This window comes from Hetaerina americana, unplaced genomic scaffold (assembly GCF_022747635.1).
Source record: "Hetaerina americana unplaced genomic scaffold, ioHetAmer1.1.p SCAF_3, whole genome shotgun sequence".
NCBI classification, from domain to species: domain Eukaryota; kingdom Metazoa; phylum Arthropoda; class Insecta; order Odonata; family Calopterygidae; genus Hetaerina; species Hetaerina americana.
In genome coordinates this window covers 66,307,995-66,317,984 of record NW_027286874.1, presented here as the reverse complement: position 1 = coordinate 66,317,984, position 9,990 = coordinate 66,307,995, and positions in this window count along the sequence as shown.

Genomic DNA, 9,990 nt, shown 5'->3' with positions numbered 1-9,990 from the left:
CAAATTTCCAATAAATGTGTTTTTAAAATTTTGAGGTCACCTATGGTGCTGGCGGAATGACACCCGGGGACTGCTCTAATTGAAAAGCGCAAGGTTTAAGGAAGTTAGTACTCGGAGTCTGCTTAGGAAAATAATTTCGTTGCTCAAGATTTGTCATTGATATTTTTTGGTTGCCCCAATCTCTAAATTCCTCATGTCTATTCTCATAGATGTGGGTAAGTTCATGACTTTAGCAGGTATTTTTCTCCCCATTGATCCTCATTAGTAGGTTTCAGATCTTTTAGAAATGTTTTGACCAGTGTAAGCAATTACTTATGCTTTTCAAAAGAATTTTTCATGCAGATAATTTTTATGGCACCCTTCACTCTACCATATACTTATTCTTGGGGAATTTTGATTACTTTCTATTGACTCAGTAGTGGAAACGTCAATGCCCTCTGATTAGAGCACCATGGACTTTTTAAAACAATCGGTTTTAATGTTTTAGGCGATAATTGAGCAGTAATTTATTCGTATTTACTTTTTCCTAATTGAAATTATGTTTCAAATCTGAATATTTTAAATTCAAAATTACCTGAACTCTTAAAATTTTAGATTCAAAATTAAAGTTAGGAAATTTCTTTCCGCTATCATAATATTATCGTTATTCTATTCTCAGAGTTACATTGTAAAAGATGTGGAAAAATACCTTTCTCACAGTCACTACATTATTTAGCCCTTTATACTTACTGTGGTATCCACCCTATAAGAATTACACTCTTGTGAAAAATCGATACTATCACCATTTTATTTTCAAATGAGGCCAATTTTCCAGGAAAAAAGCTCTTACTGAGAATGTTTCTGGCGGCTCCGTGACATATGAAATTGAATTAAGTGCTGTGGAAAACGAGGTTCGTCTTTTGATATGCCCACTAAATAGCTTACTTAGATATTGGCTACGAGGCACTCTGTTCATTGAGATTTGCATTCACAAGCCATCAAAATTTTATATTATACTTTTCCCTATGAAAAGCGTGTACACGGTAACATTATTATGTGATAGGGAATTCCTGTGGATTTCCTTGGGTATAAAAATAATATTTCGACACATAGGCTTACTTTAAACCTTCTTCATTGATGTTTAGAAGTATTTGAACCATGATATATCAACAAAATCATCCGAGTGTACTCGATGACTGCCAAAAATAAAATATGTTAAATCTCTTTTGGAAATGGCATTATCCAAGGAAAGTTATTTTTAAATAAAGAGGAAAAATGTGGAGGATTTTTAATATTTTTATCGCTATTTCTCGCTGAAGGTCCTGGGAAAATATCTGGTCATAACAAAATATGCTCGAGCGCTTTCTCAAATCTCGCTTGTTATCGTTCAGATTCGGGCGTCAGTGCGCTTTGAATCTATCGCAACGTGACCGAGAAGGAAGCGTGTATTCCCGCAACAGTCGCATTAAGTGCATCGACGCAGAGGCGTTAACGGTTTGCATGCGCATCCAGCGCTATGCGAGTATGCAAAGAGGAATGACGACAATCTAATTCGTTGACTCTTCAAAGCACCTTGAGCGAGAAGACGCGGGCGAGTGCACACTAGCTCAAGTTACTGTGAGCATTGAAGAATGTTGAATTCTTCAATTTGAAATATTTAAAATCATTTATAAAAACATATTCCATTAGAGCAACAGATTTTAGGAACGTTTGGAATATTGTGGAAACACCTGCCCATTCAATATATATTTTTTTTCCTTTCACGTTCTCTTTTGGTATATGCGCTCCGTATAATTGGTTAGTGGTTTTTCTGTGGTTCTTCCTACATGAAGTTTTGGTAGTATATCGTAGCAGTTTATTACTGTAATAATAATAATGATACTTCTTTAAGTCACATCAATGAACTAGGTATATTATATATTATAGGTTTTTTAAAATTAAAATATAAGGCTTTTATAATAACTTTTTTAAATGAATTATAAAATATTATATATTTTATTCTCAGGATTGAAAGCATGATTTATGTTCTCATTTTCATGAGTGTTGTCATTCCTAAGATTAATTACACGAATCTTATTGTGCCATCGTTTGAAAAACTATTTTTTCTCTCTTTTAGGAATATCTTGTTTCTTGTTGTCTCTGACCTCGTAAATAATAGCAACTCTACGGTAGTAATCAAATATGTAAGCATCACTACAATTATAATTATTCTGCTTTCAATTACATTATTTATTTCCGATACGCATGCTTTTTTTTAATTTATTTTAATTAATGCGATCATCACACGTACAGAACATTAAAACAATATTATTCAACTTGTGTTTTCGATGTTGCATACCGTGCGATGGTTTTCACATTCTACTATTCCCTTCCTTCTTTTGCCAATTTAATTATCGCATGCGAATTATTGCTTACATATTTATAAGTATAGTTTGATATTTGAGAATTATTTCACCAAATATTAAATACTACTCTCCTAAACAAAGTTTAATATTTTATAAAGTACTTTCATTGTGAAGTTTAAATAATTATGTTAAAATATTCTTCTCTCTGGTAAAGCTAAGTGTGTCTGAAAATGGTCTTGCTTCTTAAGTAAATGATGATGTTTTATTCATTCCTATTTTTTTTCATAATAACCACCGTGTTAATTTTTTTTACCCAAAACCGGGAACCTTTTCATATTGTCGACCACCGAGGTTTACATGCCATTAATTAATCCTAAGTCTTTATACCTATCAGGCGTCACAAATAATTTTACATATTAGGCTGGACAGGAAAAACTTGACGCACAAATTCACTGATAAAATGTCATTAGATATAAACTGACTCTTTGAGTGATGAAGTACGCAAAAAGCTATGCAACATTAACAAACTGACAGGCGAACAATAGAGTTGCGTCGTTCACACTCGAGTGATTGACGGTCTATATCTCTACAGATAAGAGTCTCATTCTGTGGACCAATTAAAATTGTGAAGATAATTTTATTGCATTTTTTTATTTCGACATCTATGCCTCAGGGAAGCCAATGATTCATCTCTTTCCAGATACGCCTACCACATGATATGCTACGATAACGTTTGAAATTTCCAATTTTTCCTAATTCATTTTGTAATTTTGAAATAAGGAGTGGATTTTCGCGGAGAGGGGTTCATTTTTCTTTGGTCTATCGGTACATGATAATAACGCCTACGACTCGGACTTGTATAAAAAATCTAGGAGTCGTGAGGTCACAAAACGCTAAGTCCTTAAGAGAGCGGATGCATGGATTAAGGGGAGAGAAAAAGGAAGAAAATAGTTGAGCTTAGAGATGGATAGGAGGGGAGGGAAGTGGAAGGTCAGCGATTCCGGGTCGTCTGGTGTGGTGGGTGCAAAGACTGGTGGCTTATGTTTCAACCTCTAACATTTCCTTTGTTATTGGTCCTTAAATCTTCCGATGTCACTCTCCATTTCTCGTCGGCGAGGTCTACGATTATAAGGGGTGGATGCCCAAGGCGATTTCCTATCATTCCCACCAAGAAAATAGGAGCCCTTGAATGAATGTTGCTTCCTTTAATTTTTCCGATAGTTAAAAAATAAAATGAACGCCTTTCCTGATATGAAATTGTTTTCTCGTTATTTATGGAATTGTATGGAAACTTCATCGCATAATTACTGATTTAATCATTGAACATTGATGAATAATAGTTATTTTATGACTTGATGGGGATACCTCGGTAGCTATTATACTGGCTCCAATCCAGGGGCTTCGGGTTTGCATTCCGGAGGTGACGGATGTTTTCAGGGGTAACCCGATTCCTACCAAGGGTACTCTGTGGAGAGTACTTCAACTGGACGTTGGTCGGACGGTACGTTTAACTATGGATCAATCGGGGCCTTTCATTAGGAGTAAAGCCTAATGCTGACGCTGGGTGTCGTCCACCCTTCCTCGAAACTCTGAATCTGATCCCTGTCAAATTACTCAGCTATCCCTAATGGTGCATATGACCGCAGCTGCTGATCGTAACCCGTAATAACTAAAACTTCCGCTACCGACTAAAAATAGGTTTGAATCAAAAGGAATTGAAAATAAATTTATCAAATGCAACATTTATCCGTGAAAATTTCAAAGTTAAGGCTAAAATTATCTGTTTAGACAATATTCCGTTTCATGAGTTCTATTAACTATGCATAATTTTCAAGTATTATATTGAGCCAAAAATTGAACATGATCAAATTTCTTGTAGTATATTTATCCCGCTAAAAATGCGCGAAATCCCTAAGGGTTTTTTCCTAATACTTATATCACGCCATTAGTATAAAAATCAGTCACTATTTCAATAATATTATCTCTTTCGGCCATAGTTGTATTTCCCCTCATTTTGTTCATGACACATGTTGGCATTGAAAATAAATCGTTTTTAGTAATACGGGTCATAATTTCATTTCAAAATATTTCCCCGTTTACTTGTGATATTTCAAGATATATTCCCAATTGATAAATGTTGTTACCATCCTTGTATTCTAATAAAAATTTAGATTATCATTAAACAGTGAATGAAAAATATTTCTATTCTATCAAAAAATTCCATTTACGAGTAATGTGTTCGTAGAATTGAGTCATAAAATTGCTATCATTTTTGCCTTTGTTGTCAAAATAATTTGTTTTGGGTAATTTTATTTTTATTTTATTATTTAGATTAAAAAAACTACCGTATTTAGCTTTAATTAGCCTGCCTATTTTCATATTTTTTTATCTGAGAGTTGAATTACATTATGTCCCGCACTCTTATTCAAAATATTTTTTTTTCTTGCAAAATATTTGTAAATTTTGTAAACAATTGTAATATTTACTTTCAAGAATTACAATAATTACCAAATGCTAATTGTGAAAACTAGTCATAGGGCTGAAACTTTCATTTCTTTTAAAGTTACATGACTGTTGTTTTACTAATAAAATATCAACCCTATAATGTACATTGAGTTCAAAATATTATTACTGAGGATTCTCAGGTAACGTACGAAGAATACTGTTCTATAAAAATGCGATTGAGATGCTTACTGAGTTTGTTTATTTTTCAATTGGAAACTGGGTCTATATTTTCAAGTTTATTGATGTGCAGCAGTTGGCAGGCAGTGCAGCAGCAGTCAAGTTAGATATGTAATAGTTATATGAAAGGGCTCGAGCTGACTAGGATGTACATATCTACATCATTGTGATGCCATCGTTTTTGTGTTTCCATCAGGCAATGTTTTTATTTCCCCTAAAGTAAAAGTTTATTTTTCATTTTTTCTCTAACCTTTAAAGTTTAATAGAATGGTTTGAGGTGTCACACATTGTGAAAACTATTCATATCGGAAAAGAAAATCCTTCGTTCTTCCACACATTTTATTATGCACGGCCTAGGTTTCGACTGACAAAGCCATTATCAGATCTCATCATCATCACCTCTTGAAAGTTATACAAACGTTTAAACATTTGTTCCAGCATTAGATTGCTGAGAAAAAATAAAACTATGTAATTTGTTTCCTCTGTAATATGTAATCATTTATCGTTTTTCCTAGTAAGAAAAATCTTTTATACTATTCATTTTCAGAAAATTCTTGGATTTTTTAAACATTTCATCTGATTATATTGAATTTGAATAACTGAAATTATTTTCCCCTAAAATCAACCCGGATAAATAAGGAACAGATGCGTTAAAGCGAAATTTGTTGAAAATTTAAGATTTATAGATTGAAAATACGTTAAGTGATTATTCATGGTAACAGAAAACGCTTTCCTTAATAAAGAAGAACTTGAGATTCTCCATAAATTTATGGAAAGCCACCAAGATCATTCTCAGTGTGGATCATCAGAAACTTCCATGAAGTCATGCCTAACTGGTTAATTTTAAGAAATTTCTGTCTAAAAAACTCAGTAAGAGAAATATTTCTCCGTATGTACTTTCACTTTTCCCAAATTTTCTGAAATATTGCGAAATGTATTCACTAACCAGCCGGCTTTCCTCAGAAAAAACCAAATCGCGATGTGGAGAAAGTAGTGAAGGAGACATTTGCTGCCCAAAATGATAGATTTGTGCGTGCTTTGAGAATGGATGACACGAGATTCGGCTTGGTTCCTAATCTGCATTCTCTTTTCAAGCCCTGCTTCCACCTCCGTTTCTATCCCTTCCTTAATTCCTAAGTTGATACGTCACTCTTTCCTGAATGTCTCAATTACATTTCGTTGCTAAAACATCGATTATATTTTTGAAATTGGAGGATTCCACTATTCTTGTTTTTTAGACGTTTAATATCTTAATATTCATATGATCGTTATCTCATTCGATTTGCCACAGGCGAAGCCGAACCGGAAGAAATTTGTCTGATGTGTTAAATGTCTTCCGACTACTTAACCTCATTTTTCCATTCTGCCTGCTATTTCATCCACACATGTGAGTTTGAGTTCTTAAATGACGTTGTACGCAAAAATGCGTTAATTTTGTGGGATTTCTGAACTTTTTCGTAAATTTTAGCTCAATAATGTTTTCGTAGGTATGTTTCCTAAATTGAATATATGCCAGATGCAGTTCAGTAAATGGGAAATTCCATATGTTTAATAATTAATATTTATTTGTGTAACCTTTTCTAAAGTGGTGAAAATATAATATTATAATTATTCTTAATGGGAAATAACGCAATAAGAAAGTACTGTATGTACCAACACATGAACCCATGTCGCTGATAATCTAGGGGCCTAAATCGCATCTTAACATTTCAGCATCTGCCGAATTTACTGATAATCGCTGAAGCTTATTTCATTCGTAGTCCAATTAATTTGTATTTTGAAGAAATTTTCATGCGTCAACTATTTTCATCTTGGCATTTGTATAATGTTTAATGATTTCAGTATAGTTATTAATATGAAATTTTTAGTATTCCAGGTAATATTACCGAACAATTGCTCTTATATTTTTGTAATGGGCCAATTTTTTGATCACATTTTTTTTCTGTCTTACATTTCTACCTGATTTCAATCTTTACCTGCTCTGAAATCAGTCTATAGCAACAAATAAAGATATACTCACAAATAAAAAATCATTTACGATTTTTAAGACGGATGTTTATTGTCGTTTACCAATTAATCCGTGTTCTTACTTAGCTGCCATCGAAAGTCTGTTATCTCCTTCTTATCCCCATTTGCATCAATAATTTCTCCCGCCATCTACCTCGCTTTATTTCTTCTACCGTACCCTCCTTCTCCCACGCAATGACCGCACACCTTTATCTTTCCACCTTCGGTGACGCGGTGATGGACATTGCCGCATTCCTTGAATATTTGACGAGGCCAGCAGTTGGGGTGTGAGATAACGGCAATGTGCTCATCCGGGCCAAATGCTCACATCGTCCGTCACCTCCGGAATTTACCACAACCATCAACCTCACCCTTTCTCATCTTCCCTTGGTCGGCCGGACACAATCCCCATCTCCACTCCAGCCACCGTGCTGATACGCCGCGGCTTCTTTCCTCGCCTATCCCTCTCGTCATAGACCTGCCCCATTTTTACCCAACTGCCCCCGTGGGCATTGGACCCTCGGCGTCGATGGAAGCGCTTAGCATCATCGAGATAGAAAAATTGTGCGTCTAAAAACATGAGGGCGTGGGCCGCTTCGGTGGTTATAAATTCATCTTGAAGTAAAAGAGGAGAATAATGGCTATCTACTTTCCTCTCATGAAAATGAAATGGAATGCATTCCCGTCTTTTAAATGCCCTCTCTGCCTAAGTTATTTCGGGTTGCCCATCTACGGATTAGGACGGGTTCAATTCACCGAATGAAAGCGAGACAAATTATCTTTCTTTTTTAATTTCATCCTTCATATTTTCAAATTACATCTCTTATGCAGGAAAAATGGGTTATGGGTGTGATTTAATGGATTATGTTCCCTCATTTTGAAATATTGAACTTTTAAAAAGAAAGACTACGCGCAACGTCTGACCCACTTTTTTCTTCCAAGTAGGTCGTCATTTTTTCGATCACTTAGGAATTATTTAAAACGGATCATATAAGAATAAAAAAGATAACATTTTAAATGTTTTCCAATATAAAGAGCCAGGGCAAATTGTACAACCTAAAATAGTATGTGACTTCTAGTCTATGAAGTTAAACTCGCCCATTAAGCCATTGCTGATTATATCTTAAAAATCCTGTGTTAATTAACAGCCATGTTTTACTAAGCATGATATTTTTATCTTCAATCATCATTATCTTATTTATCTGAATTACGCCCTCTGAATTGAGAACTCCTAGGACTTTAATTTCTTTCACTGAAGACTAATTTCCATCTATTAAAGTTTATTTCTCTGTGCCCTGATAATGATAAGCTCTTTTCAAGAACCGATATTCTTTCAGTTAACTATGAGATCTCAAAATATTATTTTGATTTTAGAGTCTTCATTTATGATCACATTGAGTTAATTCGGGCCTTAAAATACATTGTTTTAAGCAATTGATTAACGGAAGGAAACGAACTCCGAACATAGCCGGAATTACCGAGAGTTAATCGTTTACTCCTAAAAATGTTTGAGAGCTTGAGTAGATTTTGCGCAAAGCAAACTGTAAGTACAATGATTGTTACTTGTTATTTTCTTGATAATAGGTAAATATGGCGTACTATACTGGAATCATAATTGTCTTAGAATTCGCCTTAAAAATCACGTATCAGGTGCACTAGAAAGGTGTTATCCCAAACTCATGACTCCCACTTGGTTCCTGTTTCTTAAAGTGAGAGCGCATTGCAACAGCCAAGGTTATCCAAAAATCTCTACCTTTAAGCATTCCATCTTACTTCCAGTCCCAAATGTTCTTAGAAAATATTACCCTTCTCCACTCTCCCAGCTTTATATTTCGCCTCCAGCTTGGCCCACATCTGAGTTTTCCAGTCGACCTCTTTTTTATTCTGTTTTTCCAAACCTTCTGACACCCAGCCCTTCTGGCCCTCCTTCCCGTCTCCCCCGGCAACCAGCCGCGTGCGCACTTTTATGATCACGGTCAAATGGCCGCTGAATAATTCAGCACATGAGGCCGTAAATTAGCCTACAGCAATTCTATCCACGTTCAAACTCGTCTCCTTTTCCATGTCAAGAAATTGACATTTTTCCCCTCCTAATAAATGGCGTTCAAATGTCCTTAAGCCATAAAATTCCCTTAAATTTCGCGCGATATTTTCTTATGTATCTTCACGTTCACAACTTAAAAATTAGACTATTCACTCATTGTTACTCGTTATGTTGATTCCCTGGCCTTCAAGTTGAACGCCCAAAATTATCACTAGCTAAATAGATTTACGCATCGATTTATGTGTCTTATGCCTTTTGCAATGGTCGTATCGTGTAAGGCAAATCTGTTACTCTTGTAAGACGCTGGCAATAACTTGGATAGATCATTAAAGGAGAGAAACATTCGCATTTTAGTTATTACGCTGGTAAAGAGATTCGCTGTTCTAGATAGCATTTCCGAAAATTTGTATTAAAATATAGTAATTCCTCAATTTTTTGAAAGTGTTTTTTGCGTCGTTTTTCCTCCTACCGTATCTTTTGAGGTTTCCTTTGCCATTTTTCGAAATAGTCTGCTTTTATAACATTAATATTTTTAAGTCATCGACCCCACTGAACAAGGTTGATTAGGCGTAGAACTTTATATATTTATGGGGGATATTTGTAGAAAACGAAGTCAGTATTGATTCTAATGTTAGGGAGTGTGGTACATTGACTAATGTATAAGGCAGGGTGCAGCTAAGACTTCAGGAGATGGCCTATATCATAGGAGGAGTAGGGAATGGGTGAGAGAGAATTAAAAAACGGGAGGGAGAAGGATAGGATTTGAATATTTTATAGCACACGTTTTACATCTTGGCTTATTACAGTGCATGGGAATGTGTTTGGGATGATAAATTCCGCACTTCTGTACATATAAAGCCCACCAATAAACAGCAGTACCTTCATTATTGCCACCCCTATCACACCAAATTCCCATCCCTTCCTCCCTTTCCA